The sequence below is a fragment of the Balaenoptera ricei genome, chromosome 3 (genome assembly GCF_028023285.1).
Source record: "Balaenoptera ricei isolate mBalRic1 chromosome 3, mBalRic1.hap2, whole genome shotgun sequence".
In the NCBI taxonomy this organism is placed as follows: Eukaryota; Metazoa; Chordata; class Mammalia; order Artiodactyla; family Balaenopteridae; genus Balaenoptera; species Balaenoptera ricei.
Genome location: NC_082641.1, coordinates 23,682,385 through 23,700,914, shown reverse-complemented (window position 1 = coordinate 23,700,914; position 18,530 = coordinate 23,682,385).

The window sequence follows — 18,530 nt, the reverse complement described above, 5'->3', positions numbered from 1 at the left end:
TTCACTTCCCATTTCCCTAAGAAAGATCCTTTTGATGGATCAAGAATAGTCCAATCTTGAGAAATAACATAGAGGATAAAAATCATATCACAAATATCTATATCTAAAATATTAATTATATATATTGATTACTTCAGGGTAATCCTCAGAAACAAATACCATGGGCGTAATTACTATTCCCATTTTTATGAGTCAAGAAACTAAGGCAGAGAGGTTAAGTAAATTGTCCAGGGTCATAATTTTGAAACCATTCAGTCTTTTTTCAGGTCCATGCTCTTAACCATTGGGCAATTTGTTATGACCTCTAAATATGAGTATTTCATATACATATTCAATTACAATAAAATATCTATCAACATCAACATTTAAATATTTAAAAATACGGTTTAACAATGTTTCTTATTTTATGTATGATGTATAAAATAATTATAATAATTATGTTAGTTATAAATATATATATATATATCATTCATTATTTTTAAAAAATGTACTAGGAACTCTACTAAGGTTTTCACATAAACTATGCAAAAGTCTTTACAATAGTGCTCCATACTTATTTTACAAATGACGCAATAATCTGAGGCAGACTGTGTAACTTCTCTAAACCCTACTGCTGATTTGTCGCAGATTCACGATTAGAAACACATCCATTTAAAGGACATTAATAAAAACTATTTTTAATTTTATGGATTTCTTATTATATTACTAAAAACAATTTTAAGTCAGCATTGATGCTCATGGATTTTTCATTTGTACCCAATTTATCTGAAATTAAGTGGTATGCAGCAAGTAGAGATTAAAATCTTATTTACATGGCTGAAAGGTGAGTGAACAATCAGATAAATAAAAACACAAGAAAATGACAACTAATAATTATTGGATATCTTTTATATACATTTTACTGTTCTTTTTAAACATTTTGAAGTGTCCTTTTAGATGGAATTTTTATCTCATTTAGGAGCATATTGTGCAACAGAACAAAAATTGTACATAGTAACTTAAGAAATAAAAACAATCCGTGATATAATAATATGCTAAAACATCATATTAGCATGAAATTATTATTAGCTATTGTGGATGCAGAGTTCAAGTCTTTAATGATCACACTTAATATTCTAAGACATAGTACTAGAATTTAAGAATGAAAATTTTACTTTTGACTTACAGTTGTAAATGATATCATGTCATGGTTGAATAGGTATAAACATTACATAATATTGATTTAGATTTCTTAATTTAGTTTTACCATGTGAAATTTAAGATTTCGAGTTGAAGAAATTTCAGTAAATTGAATATAGGTGGTTCTTAAAACAAGTATGGAATCTAAACTAAATGTTTAGCTTTTCTATAAAAAATTACTAATTGAATTTTATATTTGAAATTGAAGGTCACCTTGGACATTACCCTCATCCAAAATATTCATTGAACAATATTTGTGAATAATCTATAAAGAACTTAAGACATTAGGCTGCAAAAATTTAAAGGGTCAGGCAAAGTTGGACACATGAAGGAAGAATAAAAATAATAGTTATTGTTTACTAAATATACTTCTCTAGAGATTGAATGTAAAAGGGATAGCAAAATATAGGTGAAGTGCAAGATGGGATGGAAATGACAGGCATGAAAAGACACATCTGCATTTCTGCTTTGCTTTCTACAAATATACTCCATCAAAATGATATATTTCAAAAGTTGCTTTCCTTGTAATTTTCAAATTTCTGTTCTTATAATTTTCTATACCTTAGGTCAACATTATATATTGTATAAAACTACGAGATAGGGGCTTCCCTGGTGGCGCAGTGGTTGAGAATCTGCCTGCCAATGCAGAGAACACGGGTTCGAGCCCTGGTCTGGGAAGATCCCACATGCCACGGAGCAACTGGGCCCGTGAGCCACAATTACTGAGCCTGTGCGTCTGGAGCCTGTGCTCTGCAACAAGAGAGGCCGCGATGGTGAGTGGTCCCGCACACCGCGATGAAGAGTGGTCCCCACTTGCCGCAACTAGAGAAAGCCCTCGCACAGAAACGAAGACTCAACACAGTCATAAATAAATAAATAAATAAAAGAACGTGAATTTCTTTAAAAAAAAAAAAAAAAAACTACGAGATATAATTTTTAAGGAAAAAATAAATAACAACAACAACTAAACCTTGTTGACTTACAGTTTTACACAAGCACTACAAATAGTCTATTAAATACAGCAATATCAGTTGTTTAGATACTGATACTTATTAATAGTCCCAATTATTATAGTACTTTCCAACATATTTATGACTTTGGGGTATAGCAGATGTTTATCTCCTTTGAGCAAGATAACCAGGTGCATATCTGTCATGGGATAAACAGGTTTACAGCATTAACCACTTCTGAGAAAAACTTGTTTAACCACAAAGGAACACATTGGCAGAAAATATAGTTTACCACTTCTAAACATAGAAAATGGATTTTCATTCACTCCTTTTAAAATTCAGTGTCTTTCTTGATAAAAATTTACTTAAATATCCAGAAGTCATATAAGTGAACCAAAAATGCTGTAACCTCAAACACGAATTTTGACAAGGGATCACTTGTTCTGGAGTTGTCATCAGAGCAGGTGTCTGCATTGAGCAATAATAGAAATTTCAAACACCAGAAGTGGCAGAAGCGGAAAGCAGGGGGAAACTTCAAACTCTCTGGGTCACTCTATCTACATAGACTTCCAGGATTGCCTGAGGCAACAGTATATGATATTGTATTATCACTTACTGTAGCAATAGAGGAGTTGCCGAGCCTTAAAGGCACCATGCTTGAATCCCCACTCCAGCAACAAAAAGGAAGCAAACAGAACCCGTCTTTTTGAATCAGAAAATCATTTTGTGTAAATATTGTACATATGGTGAGAGGAGTTACGGAAATCTGTGACAGAAAAGCTGATTTTCCTGATTTTCTTGAATGGTAAAACTTTTGTTTTCACTTTGGCATGATAATGGCTGGTTCAAAGACCAAAGGTGAAAAATAACAACTTGTATGACCATGTGTATAGATCAAATTTGAAAACTGAATGTGTGTGTAAAATGCATATTAGCCTATACAAATATGCACAGTAATCTTTATATTGTGAATTACAGCTTAATATACCCATTATTAAAATGTTTGTTCTTTTAATGTTATACAACTATTTTTATCAACTTTTCCATCTTGGTCATCTTAATTACAGAAACTGTTTCAAATTATAGAGACAGAGGGCCAAATGGATGAATCATTAATTTTTAAGGGGGAAGATACTTTAAGTGCAAAGGCATTTTCATTATCTGGAAATGTGTGTGTGTGTGTGTGCGCGCCCACACTCATGCAGTTAGATAAAAATTTCAGATGTATTGCCATGGCAAATTTCAAGCAGCACATGCATCTATGACAAAGAAAATAAATCTATACTTTTCAGCAGATGGCCCTATAATCTACATACCAATCCTCTAATTCCCTTGCATTTTGATGACTCGTTTTACATCATAAGAAACACTTTACTAATCTCTGATTATAATACTGTTGTTACTATAATTCTGGCTTATCTCAATCAGTCAGTTTTCTTCATCATTGCAAGTTTGGCAGAAGCTGAAAATTTCTGTAGGTTTTAGGACTGATGTAATCAGACGTTTTTGATGAAATGCCCATATACTTTTCTATACAGTCAGCCTCATACAATCCCTTCTCTTTTACCATGTCTTACCTTCGTTCTCTGAAACCAAACTTCCATTATTGGTTTATTTCTCAAACTCTTTTGCTCTGTCATTTGGACATCCTTTCAACAAAGCTATTCCTTCATTTCGTTTGTGAGCATTGCCTCCAATGATTTCCTTACTGACTGCTAGCTCTCTTAGCATAATATAAATTTTCTTGAAGTATTCAGGAGTAAACAATATTCCTTTTTCTGTGATTTTTCATACCAGGTAATAAAACCAAGAAAATGGTTGGTATGCTTCTAGCTTATCCATGGGCATTGAAAACTGATTGTTTTTCATCTATATTCAAATATCTTCAAGCAACGATGCTCTATTTGCTTGATTACACTAGTCTCCCAATCTGGATCACTAGCCTGTGTTTAATTAAAGAATTACTTACCTAACACTCACATTCTTTTCACTAACTAATTTATTATTCACGTGGATGAAAAATTAAAAAGTCTAACATTAACCTTTTTATTATTTTTGAGATATTTGTAGGTTAATATGCAGTTGCAAGAATAATAGAGAACAATCACAATATACCCTTTACTAATTTCCCCCCAGTAGTGATATTTTGCAAAATTATAGTCCAATATCACAAACTGGATATTAACATTGAAAAATTCTGGATACTGAACATTTCCACCACTACAAGGATCCTTCATGTTTCCCTACTTTAGCCAGATCCACTTTCTTCCAAGCTTCCTCACCCTTTACCCCTGTCTTTAATCCCTGGCAACAAGGATTTTATTCTCTGTTTCTATAATTGTGTCAATTCAATGGAATATGTATGTAACCTTACAGTGTTGACTGTTTTCACTTAGTATATTTTTGTAGTATGACAAAATGTAGCTGTATGACAAGATTCATACAGCTTGTCACATATATCAGTAGTCTTTTCCTTTTTATTGCTGAGTAATATTTCATGGTCTTTATGACAACACCTACTTTTAAAAAACAATTATTTTCCTCTCTAATCAATTCAAGTGACCATTGTTAATACACAGCCTTTTTCATACTTTTACCAACTCTGAAATCTTGTTTTAATATGCTTCTGTCTCATCATTGTCCCCTATTCATCAACTTTATCCCATCTGTTCTCTTATAGAGACTTCACTTGTACTTCAAATTCTAGTCTCACAAAATTTATTTTGTTCAATGGCAATTTTCATTCTCCTAGGGTCATGAATTTGCCTATGCAACTAGCTTTCCGCACTTCAGATGACTTTTTCCAGGCACACTCGTTTTTCCTGCCCTGCTCAGTATCCAAAGCCTGCTCACTACTGCCTCTAGGCACATCCCTGAGTAAAGTCCTTAACTTGACTCAGTTTATAAGCCTTGCACATTTTTGTGCCAGTTGTTTACATTCCTCAGAGAAACAATTCCAAGCTTTCATTGATTTCTGCTACACTTATCAAATGACATTGCCCCCAATTTTCTCAGTGAAAATGATGTTCATCATATGTCTGTCAAATTCCTGTGAAATACCCTGCAAATGTAAATAGAATATGAGCAATCCAATCTTGTGTTCTCTCTCCAATTGTCACCTCTAGAAACTTATATCAACCCTTTCTCACTTTGCTAGTGCTTTCCTTTCTTTTAATTCTGTCTCTCTTTTTAATTATTGTGGTCAGAATTAAACTTCCAAATCTACATTAGTAAGTAATAACGCAATTATTCAAAGTAATCTCCAAGAGACAGAATGTCACCTGCTGGGTTGGATTTGAGTGAAATCTAATTGATTGTATTAATAAATGTCAGTAAGGGGTGAAAGAAGTTTGGAAGTTTAGAAAGGGTTGGTTACCCCTGGAGAAGAGTTTAGAAAGGGTTGGTTTAGAAGAGTTTAGAAAGGGTTGGTTACCCCTGGAGAAGAGTAAAAGGAGATTATCAAGCATAATCATTAGCAATATCCAACCAAGAACTGCAAGTATTCTAACCCATCTGTAAAGCCATCTGATTACTTTAAGCCCTTCTAATTATGACTTGATGACTTCAAATATATGGAAGCAAAGAAAAAATGCAACACACATGCTGACAAAAAAAGATGTCTTATTCATGTAACCCATATTTTTTATGGCAAATTAACAGATTAGAAGATTAGAATTCTGTACCTTTATGAATCAATCGCCTAATTCCATTCAGTGTGATATCACTATGAAGAGAATCCTGCCTTATCAGATTGATAAAGTCTTATTTTTGAATTTTCTACTGTAAGACATCAGCCCTGGAATTTTTGTAAATTTACTAAAGAATATCACTAGATATATGTAAAGAGCTGTACGTCTTTTATTTTTCACTAATGTTTGAGTCATTCATATGATCTTCTTAAAACACTTAGCTACGCTTGCTCCCGTGGTTAAAGTCATACCCTACTTCCCTACTTCCTTGAAAAAACAGAAGCCATCAGAAACGTACTGCATTAAACTCTTGCACCACCAGGAAACTTATGTATGCCGAGCTCTACCTTTGTCTCCTGTATCAAAGGAAAAAATATCAAACTCCTATCCAAATGTGTAGCTGTCACCGTCAGTCTTCCACACAGAAGGTCCTTCAGATTCCCTTTACCTTTATGCGTTCTTGTCCCAGCCTCCATACGCTTTGCTCCTAACAAGGGCTTCTGAAAGCCCTTGGACTACTAGAAATGCTTTCCCCACAAGTTTACGTAGCCTCAGGGTATGCTTAGCCAATGACTTATTGATACAAGAGAATGAAAAGCCCAGCTCTCCTTCCTGGAGTAAGAAGAAATTCTTATTGTCCTTTTTATTCTCGAAGTTCCTGCAGAATTAGGATAGCGCTGGGACTGCACTTGAAATCACAACTTTGACTTCTCCCCTCTTGCTTCTTTTCCTCCCTTATATGTTTCCCTAATAAATCACTTGCACATAAATATGTATCATATGTTCTACTTCTAGGGAATCTCACCTAAGACAAAAGCTATTTAAACCACTACCTGCATTTGGTATCATATCCCCTCTTCATTCTATAAGAAATTAATCTATCTCCTATTATGCTTATTGCAATAGTATTTCTCTTTCTCTGACTTTTTCTCTTTGATCCATCTAGTATCCTGCTCTTATTATTACCTTTCTTTTTCCTTCATATTTAAAATTCTGGAAAGAATAGTCTGTGCTCGTTTCTCCAGTTTATCACCTCTTCTTCACTTTCAACCCATTGAAATTTAGGTTGTGTCTTCCTTACTTCATTAAAATTATTTTACTAAGATTAGCTAAAGCCTCCTACTTGACAACTCATGAGATTTTTTTTTTGCAACGTACCACACTCTTACCCATTTTTGATGTTAATGATACAAGTATCTTCATTCATGCATTTATTCAATAAATATTTATTAAGATATCTATGGACTACATAATATGCCAGGCAATAGAAAATAATAATAATATAAACAGTGTGCTATACAAGCAAATAATAAACAAACATAACCCAATCTGTTGGGATAAGGGAAGTTTGTTTGAAAGACATGAGAATTTTGCTGAATCTTATATCACTTGTGGAAATTATCTGTGGCATCTTTCTCCCACCTATAAACTCAGGTTGAGACCATAATCTACCTAAATAGGAAAGTAAAATTTGGAGTAGATATAATTAACTTCACCTAAATCCAAGTGCAAATCAGTGCCTTTGGAGAGTTAAAATGTCATTTTGTAATACTCTAAACTTTTATCTTGACTGTGAGAAATGACCACTTTTCCCTATTAAGTGCCCAATCTTACTACATTTTTATTTTTTCCTTTCCCCAGGTATGCCACTAGCTCTATCATGTCTTCCTTGAAATCCAGATATGCAGATAATCTATGTGTCCTAAATACTTTTACAGCAGCTCTGCACAGGTCCCAGTTTCTTAGCATGTCTTCCCAATGCTGTTTCTTTTATCTGTCATAGCAATTGAGTAAAAAGGACTCCTATGACAGTTGAGTTAAAATCCTATGTCAGCTTAAAACCTATGGATATCTACTATTAAAGCATATTGACTGAGGCTAAATTTCTTCTCTGAAATGCCAGAACTGGGAATGCAAATATTAAGCACAGAGAAACATTTGATTAAAATGCCCACCAATTCAGGTTAAAATTGTAGCCGAGGGAGGGGATAAGGAAAATCTATTCTTGAATTGATAAGTAACTGGTAGAAGTCATTAAATGGAAAGCATTGTGGAAAAACAATTTTATTTAAATTGTGGCATCTATGTACAGTAATAGTTTTGAAAAATAGAAAATTCTTCAGTTAGTAATGGTGGCAGGTTAAAGCAGAGCGATGACCCTAACTCGGCTTGTGAGTCAAGAATAACATAGGGCATTGGAAACTGTCGGATGAAAAAGAGATACCCATATTGTATGAGAATCAAAAAGAGAAACTGTGCTTAAACTTATCTAAGCATGTTCTAAAGGGAAAAAGTTTCTATATTCCACCATAACCCTCTAAAATCCAGATGAATATGTCTTCAGTGCTGGGGCAATAGCCTTTTACCTTACATGGTATGGACCCAAGGTTCATTTCCTAGGCTAGGGATTCTAACAGTGAATTATGCAAAATCAAGTCTCCATCACCTTTGGGTTCCAAGACCACACACACTTTTAGAACTTCAAGAAGTTAAATTTATATTGCTCACTCTTGTATTTACAAATGCTTATTCAAACTTACTATTTTCAAGGAAATGTGATAAATGCTATAAACATTATGAGTATATAATACCACTTCCTTATAACAATTATTAATATTGGGTGCATTGAATTGCTGTGTGTTCTACTGATGTAGCCTTGAAAGGTCCCAGGAGGATAACATCTGCTCAATTTGCAAATCACTAGCACATTTTAAAAATTATTATTTGTTTTATATGTGTGAGAAAAATCTAAGGAAGACATTACTAACAAATGTCTATAAAGCATAATAAATATGGAAAACGTATAATCTCAAAAGTACTTTTAATCTTCGTGTTTAAGATCAGAGGTTAAAAACGTCAAAAACATTGAATTATTTTCTTTCACATCTGACTATTAAAGAAAAAAATCCTAGAAACTGTTCTCAAATTCACACAATAATGCCTTTTCAAACTCTTTATAAAGTTTGAAATATTATTAATACTAACTTTGATGGTGGCAAATTTTTTAAAAAATATTATGCATGATATGGCAATTGTTTATGTTTTTGTGGTCTGGTTTTATTTAGAGTTTGCATGAAAATACAACGTTTACTTTTTATAATATTAATCTAGGAAAACCATAAAATGTAATACCTATTTACAACATAATGTACATAATTTATAATATAGATGAGCACTGAATGGCTTTATTTTTATTATTTCAAACAGAGAATGGATTTTAAGAGGCAACATACAAATTTTGGATCATGAAAAGAAAATATGAAAACCTTTGGACAAGCTGTTAGCTAACATTTGAAAACCAAATTAAGCAGGTTTACAATATAGTGCAGCAGATGGAGAAAATGTGATCACCCTGGGAATAAATTTTCTTTATTTATCAATTTAACTTAGGTCTGTTCATGTGCCTCTCATAAAATAAGATTTTGTCCCCATAATATGTTTCATATTACTATGAAATAATATTCTTTCAAATATTTTCTGATTATATCTGCTCTAAGTTAAGGATAAGGAAATGTTAATATAAGATAAACATATATAATGTTGTCTATTTTAGGTAGGTATGAAATACATGTGTGCAAAAAAATGACACATGTAAAAAAATATTGCATTAGTTGTACTATCATAGACTTTGCCCTCAAATATATGTGGCTCTGATTGGAAGCAAGGCAAAATTTATGGAAGCAGGTGTTATTAGCTCATTTAAAAAAGTGAAGTGGCACTTTTTAAAGGAATCAGAGGTGGTAGAGATATGAAGCATATAGACATAGGAGAGCTAAACGAACTCAGTAAATGGAGATAAATAAAGAAATGTATAAGCAACTCTCCCAGATAGTGTATTCTATAAAATATCCTAAAATGAAATACTCTTTCTGAGGTAATACTTATTTGGGGTAAATATAATGTTGACAAACTCTTCACTGAATAAATCTGTAATGTATAAATGAAGAGATACAATGAAAAGAAACTGAAAATGTTAATTGCAATAAATCTAGAAAAGGTACTTAATGCAGCAGAGAAAGAGAACAAAATATTCAATTACGGACTCACAAATTTATTCGAACATAAAGGTGAAATGTGGAAACAATGACATTCAAATACTAAAATCTTCTTCCTCTCAATTTTTATTTGCATTTAGCTGAAGGACATAGTAGTAGAATGAATGAAATAGCAGATTCTGTAGTGAAGATAGCATTTGTCAACCTGTTGAAATGGGTAACGGCCAACTGGAAGATACCATACTATCTACAGACAGCAAAATGACAATATTGATAGACGCAAATACTTAAATTGCCTTTGGATTCTAATTTTAAAGTTCTTTTAAGGACATAAATTGAATGGCTACAGATGCATCTCTTATGAAGTACATAAATTTATCAGGACTAGCAATTGAAGAATTATTTCCTGAGTATACTGATAGTCAAAGTTTTCTGTGTCCAGCCAGCATCAACACTACCTGGGAGCTTAGTAGAAATGTGGAATATTGGACCCTACCCTAGGCCTATAAAGTCTGCATTTGAACAAGATCTCTAGGTGATTTATACGCAAGTTACAATTTGAAAGTGTTGATCTAGTACATATAAATTATGTTTGGCAGATGAAGATGTTGTAAATGCTTTCTATAGTTACATTTACAGTGACAGAAGAAAAAAGCCACCTAACTCAGAATAAATGCAAACAAAAACCATTTTAGCATTTTAACTCTGAAGTATTCGTACCATTTCACTGGGAAAAAAAAGTCAGATTCTTATTATAATGTGGATTACCCAAATTGCCTTATGTAATTTATCTAGAACTTGAAACTTAATATGAAATGATCTGAGTTTCCATTCAAAATTCCAAAACTTATCAAATATAGGAAATATAGCAATATCTAAGCAGTTTCCCTAAATTTTGAATAGGCCTAAGATAAAGGAGGTTGTGATTCTGTGACTAAAATACAAGTTTTTCTTGGAAATAGCAAATGCAAGATGACATATAAATGGTATTTTATGGAAATTCTACCTGATCAAGGAAGGACATTGAATTAATTACACCTTTATAGTGGATATTAAGAGATTTCCTTTCCTTTGCTTTCTACGTTAAGATATTGTGCATTCCCTTTGCCGAAGAAATAATGGAGTAGATCAGAGTTTATAAAATGTGTTTCATACTGTATTTCTTTTCCTATTTAACAAATATAAAAAAGGAATTTTTGTATATGTAATCTAGCAAGAAGTTATATAAAAAAGTGTATAGGGGCTTCCCTGGTGGCGCAGTGGTTGAGAGTCTGCCTGCCAGTGCAGGGGACACGGGTTCGAGCCCTGGTCTGGGAAGATCCCATATGCCGCGGAGCAACTGTGCCCGTGAGCCACAACTACTGAGCCTGCGCGTCTGGAGCCTGTGCTCCGCAACAAGAGAGGCCGTAACAGTGAGAGTCCCGCGCACCACGATGAAGAGTGGCCCCCGCTTGCCGCAACCGGAGAAAGCCCTCGCACAGAAACGAAGACCCAACACAGCCAAAAAATAAATAAATGAATGAATAAAATTAAAAAAAAAAAAAGTAGCTCCAAATTCTTAAAAAAAAAAAAAAAAAAAAAGTGTATAGCTTTGAAAGACTCAAAAAGATTTTTACTCTTACTAAAATATTTTGTGTCAAGTTACATAGTATAAAGACTAAGTTCTTGAACAACTAAACCTTGAAATAAAGAAACCAAATAGATCTTGAAATAAAGGGCTAGCACTTAATAATGAAATCATTAAGAAGTTAATATAAAATATTTGATAATAATGGAATATATCCCTTTATTTTTTAAAGGAGCAAGTTACACTAAGATCCCATTTTTAATAAAAATGAATGGAATAAACACAGTGAAAATAAAACATGAAAGGAAACACAGAAGAAAATTTACAGTGGTTATTTTGTGCGGCTATTATTACTTGCATTTTATTCATACTCCTCTGCTTTCGATATTCTCTTCAATAAATGTATATAGTACATTGTTAATGAGAAAAATTTCTAAAATAATAAACTATCTACATTGGTATCTGACAAAATGTTAGCATCTTAAAGAAAGTTATATTGATATTAGAAAGCTTAACCATTAAACAGGGTACAAAAATGAATGTATATGATAATTTTATGATGTACTATATATTTCCTCCTCCCATTAGAATATAAACTTGGCAAAGTTGAAAAAATATATTATGCAAATTAATTAAAGCATCCATAAGGAATACATTAGGACACATTTTATGTGAAATATTTCATCTTCCTATGGAAATAGATGTAAGGTAAAGGTAAAATGTGTGTATAATACTCTAGAGTGTTTATACAAAATTCTCCTCTTTTTTTTCTGAATTGTATTGGCCAATTCTGGTGGAAGTTTGGATAAATGTCTATTTAACTGATATGACAATTGACATTACTAAATAAAATATAAATTCTATTACAATATACTTCTTATTTTTACAGTAGCATATTTGAATGAATACAAAGGCTTCTATTTGTTCTTTAATGGTTCTAAAGACCAATGAAATAATTATATTTGCAAAGATTGATTAGACCCTGCAATTTACTCTAAATGCATCAAAATCCTCTCTCCGGTTTCTGAATGATTTAATACCTTGTATATATACAATTTGGGGACTGTTTCTTTCTAGTATTGATATAGGAAAGTTATTTTCTAACATAACACTAAAAATCTGCTGGTTTGTTTTACCTGAAAGTTAAAACAATGCTTCAGAGAATATCTGTGCTATTATACCACCTGTACTTCTAAAATACTTTGGTAGAAACTCATTATTGACAATTTAACATGATATTTACAACTGATTTAAGCTATAATAAGTCATGATTACATACAATTCTAAATCATTCTTTCTCTCAAATAAACACATTTTTCACTTATGGATTTCGTTTATTGAATATAACTGATAATAAGATTGTGTATTCACTTAAAAAGACTGACAGTTTGTATTGACTTAATATCCTAACAATTATTATACATTAATTACACCTAAATGCCCCAAATGTTGTTGTAAAACACTCATGTCACTAAACTGTATTATAAGAAAAAATGAAAAATGGACCACAACATTGAGTTTTGAATAATTTCATTTAAACAGCATTATTTTTGCTACTATGGGAAAATTTAATTCACAAAAGGGAAAACACAGCAACATTAATGTTGACTTTTAAATGGTATTCATAAGTTTGCAGAATGTTGAATTTCACATCGAAGTACCTTAACCAGGAGGCAAAAGTTCCACTGTTATTTGTTTATGTGTATAATCAGATATAGTCATTTCCCAGCAACATATGAATTTATTAATGTACACAATATTTGTTCTACAGCGTGTTAGAGCTATGTATACTTAATAATTGCAACAGAAAACCATAAAAGCACTGATTTAGAGGCTATTTCTCTCTCCATCTAATCAAGAATGGTCAATTAATGAAAAATTTCAAATAGTGTTTTACAAGTTAAATTATATTATTTAAAAATTTAAAATTATATTTACACAGAGCATTCATGCCTTTATTGTAATACTTTATACAACTGATTATTTTACACATAATAACTTTCTCAACAATTATTCAAAATGGTAATTCTGGCATTCCTAATTTTTGTCCCTATTTTGATTTCACTCATTGCAGGAATGAATTTTCTCAGTCAACTAGTGTTAAAATGTAAAAATGAACTTTATTACAAGCAGATGTTTATTTTATAACATAAATATTTAAATTAGTGAATTGCATGGAGTTCTTTGACGGAAAGTGTTAACTTTATTGAGGAAAATTTAATTGCAGAATGGTTATTACTGTGAATAAGTTTTGCATATATGTCTATCTACCTGTCTTTTATTTTTATTGCATCATTAGTTTTAATTGCTTTAATTATATCAAGTTAAAACATTTGCATATTATCATTGTGTATAGGTATATATTTTACCAAGCAAGTACTTTGAATTACAGACATCTATAATATACAGCGTGTGAATAATTTTGAAATAGATTTACATATTTATTTATGGAGTTGTATTGGGATCACTGGGATAGTTCCCCAAAATAGAGCAACTAATTTCTGTAAGGGTATTAAGAAGACAGCTGTCATATAATGCTTCCCAAGTAGTTTTCAAAGTACGTAAACAATATCCTGTAATGAACACTCAGATTAGCATATCAGATGAAAGAGTGGAAATTCATCCTAAATAACTTCTTAAGACATTATGAAAAATTAAAGAAACAAAGATTCTTTTCTCCTTGTCCCATATGACTGTGATTTTCCAGTCTAAAGTTTGAGGGTGTATTTGCTGGTTTAATCACCTTCTGAAATGTTGAACCCCATGCAATGTCTTCCAATAAATTTGGAATACATGTGAAACCACATTGTGATACTAAATGAATAAGAGAAGAATGGAAACAATCTTTTAATGAAAGTGACTGTCCGGGGGGAAAAAATATCTAAAGAATGAGTTTATGTAGTAGTCTGTGAGATTGCTTCATTTATCTTTCTTTTAAATATTATAAAAACTATACATATATAAAACTTTACTTCTTTTGGAATTTCATATATATTCCATATATACATACAATATATAATATACATACAAAATATATAACTATACTTTATATACACAAAAATATATATACTTTGTATATATACTAGTAAGGTTTATATATGTTACATATTTTATATATATTCACTATATATTATATACATATTCTTCTAAGTCTATACATTGTATACACATATACATGTAATATATATATGTAATACATGTATATGTATATGTATATACACACTTTAAAGTAAACATTAGGGAGAGCTTTGGGATCAGTGCTGTTGAGAAGTAAGGTAGCCATTCACTATCACTGATAAAGGATGAACTACTGACTGCTTCAGTTTATCCAGGAAAAATTATCGTATATTAAGGTAACCATGCAGCAAGAGTGCAAGCAGATCAGTTGAATACAGCTAGGAAGTTTGTACACTATACTCATAATCTCAGCAGAGGGGAAAGTGAGGGCTAAAATTCCTCTTAGTAATCATGACACCTAGACTGATGTTGCCTTAATGAAAAAAAGAGTGATAATTCATAATTTGTTTACTCAAAAGAGACTCATGAGTGTGTATGAAGGTGATAATGGGACTTAGCACAGAAAAGCCACCCTCATTCCAGTTTTTGAATAAGCTAAATCACTGTGTAGGAGTTAACTATGAGTATTAGTCCGTGCTCCAACTTCAAATATGAGAGAACTATTCTAACAAAAACTAAGCATGTAGTAAGAAGAACCATGGAGAGTCTATCTTTGTGTGTGTTTCCATACTTTGCATATGTTGATGTCTCTAACTACAATGAAAAACCAATCAAACCAAAGCACTGAATAAGAAAAAAAATCTTACTTTTGAGATTAACCACTATTAATCTTGAAGACATGTACAAAACCATTTATAATAAAATTTACAATAGAATAATAAAATAAAATAATAAAAATTTTACAAATCTGACTGTGTAATAGTAAAAGATGGGGAAAAGGCAAAATAAAATGCTCAGAGTAAAATGGGAATAATATATTTGGGTGAGTTGTTGAAAGACACTGCAAAGTCTAAACGGAAGCAATAAAACAAGGCTGCAGAAAGAAACAGAGCTCTGATCAATTTTATATAACAACCTAAAGGGGAAAAGAATTTGAAAAAGAATGGACATGTGTATATGTATAACTGAATCACTTTGCTGTACACCTGAAACTATCACAACATTGTTAATCAATTATAATCCAAAATAAAATAAAAAGTTAAAAAAGTAAAATAAAAAGGAAAGAAATAGAGAAATGGAACAATGAGAGAAAACTTGGCAAATATGGATATAAATACAGATATAAAGACAAATACAGTATTTGTCTTTCTTTGTTTGACTTATTTCACTTAGCATCATGTCCTCCAAGTCCATCCATGTTACTGCAAAGGACATTTTGTTCTTTTTTTTATGGCTGAATTCTACCTCCCACTTTTTAATCTTGGTTAAGAATGCAAAAATATAAAACCTAGAGGAGATACTGAAAAAATTATATAATGTAAAGTGTACACTAATGACAGGTAATAAATAATGCATTGCTAATAATAATAATAACAACAACAACATGAAAGGCTAAAGATTTGGCCGGTGTTCCTAAAAAATTGGTTCCACAATGTGTGCTGGTGTGTGATAAAGCCATAAACCAAATGGACATCTACAATTTTACTACCTTCACTCTCCTACTTGTTTTTCTGACTATGAAAAACAAGGCATTATGTAGTACAATGTGCAGTTATCATTTTAGTTCTTCTCCAATGCCACAATCAAACTGCTTGACCTATGTTTTCTTTTCTTTTGCTTCTTGGTACAAAGCCAGTATATAAGCTATAATAAAATATCCTACCTATTGAAGCCTTAATACTTCTATGGAAATAAACATACTTAAGAAAATAACTGAAAAGTGTTCGAGACATGTCACTATTTTGGACAAGAAGACTCAATATTGTAAAGACATGAATTTTCCCAAAATGAATTTATAAATGTGGCACAATTGCTGTATCACTATTCTAATGGGTTTATCAATTTTTCTCATTTGGCAACATTATTGTAATGTCAATTTGGAAGAATAGCAAAGAAACTACAGATAAGGTAAGAGGAGAAAGTAGGGGAAGAAAGGAAGGAGGTAGAAGAAAGAAGAAAAAAAGAAGAGAGAGAAGGAGGGAGGAAATATTGAATAAGAGGTAGTAACACTATCATGTTACACTATCACATATTAAACTACATTTATAATTAATACATTTTTAAATTAAAGCATTTAAAAGTAGAAATACATTTAAAATTATAACTATATATTTAAATCAGATAATTACTGTAATAAAATATTGAAACCCAAGACATACCAGTGTCTACCACTAAAATATATATAGAGAGAGGGAGAGTATATATTTATCTGTATATATATTAGTGGAAGTATAAATGCCTACTTAATATTTGAAATGCAATGGAAAATATATAACATAATAGTATACAGTCTTTTGACAGACAAATTAATTTTAATTTGGTCTATACAGTAGAAAACAATAAAGACCCATAAATCCAAAAGTATCTAATATAAAGGAAAACATAAGTAAAATACAATTAATTTTATGTTTTTTTAACTATCAATTTTCAAGCACTCACAAGATCTGTGGCCAAGTGACTCAAATAGAAATCATATATATATACATATGTATACATGTATACATTTATACATGTATACATATATACACATGTATATATACACATATATGTTTGTGTATATGTGCACATTATGTTTAAGTGTATATGTACACATATATATGATTTCTATTATATATGTAATATATATGTGTACTCATGTTTCATGCATTAATACAAACACTAGGTGGAATGATATTGTTTGCATTTCTACAGCTATGTCAATACTTATACCAGGTAGAACATGATTGAGTTGGGGAAAGTTTAGAGGACTTAAATTTCAAGAATAGAAATAAAATAACATCATTTAGAAAATCAGTGAATATGTCATTAAACATAGAAATTATGCATTCAGAAAGTCCTAAAAATAAATCATAAAAATCAAGTAATATTTTTCCAATATATTTGGGAGGGAGAAAATAATAGAGTTACTCCAAAGCTTTATTAAAGTTATCATTAGTATTACTTATCATTAGTATTCATTTAGTGTTATTTCACTAGTGTTATATCATTTAGTGTTATCGTGGCATTTATGATAATAAAATATTATAAATTAGTTTCTTAATTGAAATTAATATTTCTAACCACATTTTTGTAACTTTACTGCTCTGTATAAATATCAATAATTTGGATAGACTTAGGTATAGGTATAGGTGTAGGTAAAGACATAGAAGATAACCAGTATTTACAATTTGGTTGTTATGTGTAATTCACAGATAGTATTAGAAGAGCTGTTGATTTAATTTAGTTTAGATTAATTCAGTAATTTACTTTCTTGTAATTAGGCAAAAGCTTAATAAATCCAGAAATTATAATTCAAGTAAATATCCATAATCCAAAGGTATAGAACAAATAAATGAACATGCTAGTATCAATTCAATAGTCTGTATCTTTTTTTATATATAAATTTATTTATTTATTTATTTTTGGCTACATTGAGTCTTCGTTGCTGCATGCGGGTGTTCTCTTGTTGCACGGGCTTCTCACTGTGGTGGTTTCTCTTGTTGTGGAGCACGGGCTCTAGGCGTGCGGGCTTCAGTAGTTGTGGTGCGGCGCGGGCTCAGTAGTTGTGGCTCGCGGGCTCTAGAGCACAGGCTCAGTAGTTGTGGCACACGGGCTTAGTTGCTCCGTGGCATGTAGGATCTTCCCGGACCAGGGCTCGAACCTGTGTCTCCTGCATTGGCAGGCGGATTCTTTTTTTTTTTTTGTCTATAAACATTTTTTTTTTTTAAACATCTTTATTGGAGTATAATTGCTTTACAATGTTGTGTTAGTTTCTGCTGTATAACAAAGTGAATCAGCTATATGTATACATATATGCCCATATCTCCTCCCTTTTCTTTCTCTTTCCCACCCTCCTTATCCCACCTGCGCCACCATGGAAGTCCCAGTCTGCATCTATTAATAAAGTGTTCACAGGAAAAATGATATAAAATGTTTATTTTATGTAACTATGTAATAAAAACATTTCAATACATTATTAGCAAGTGAAAAGTAA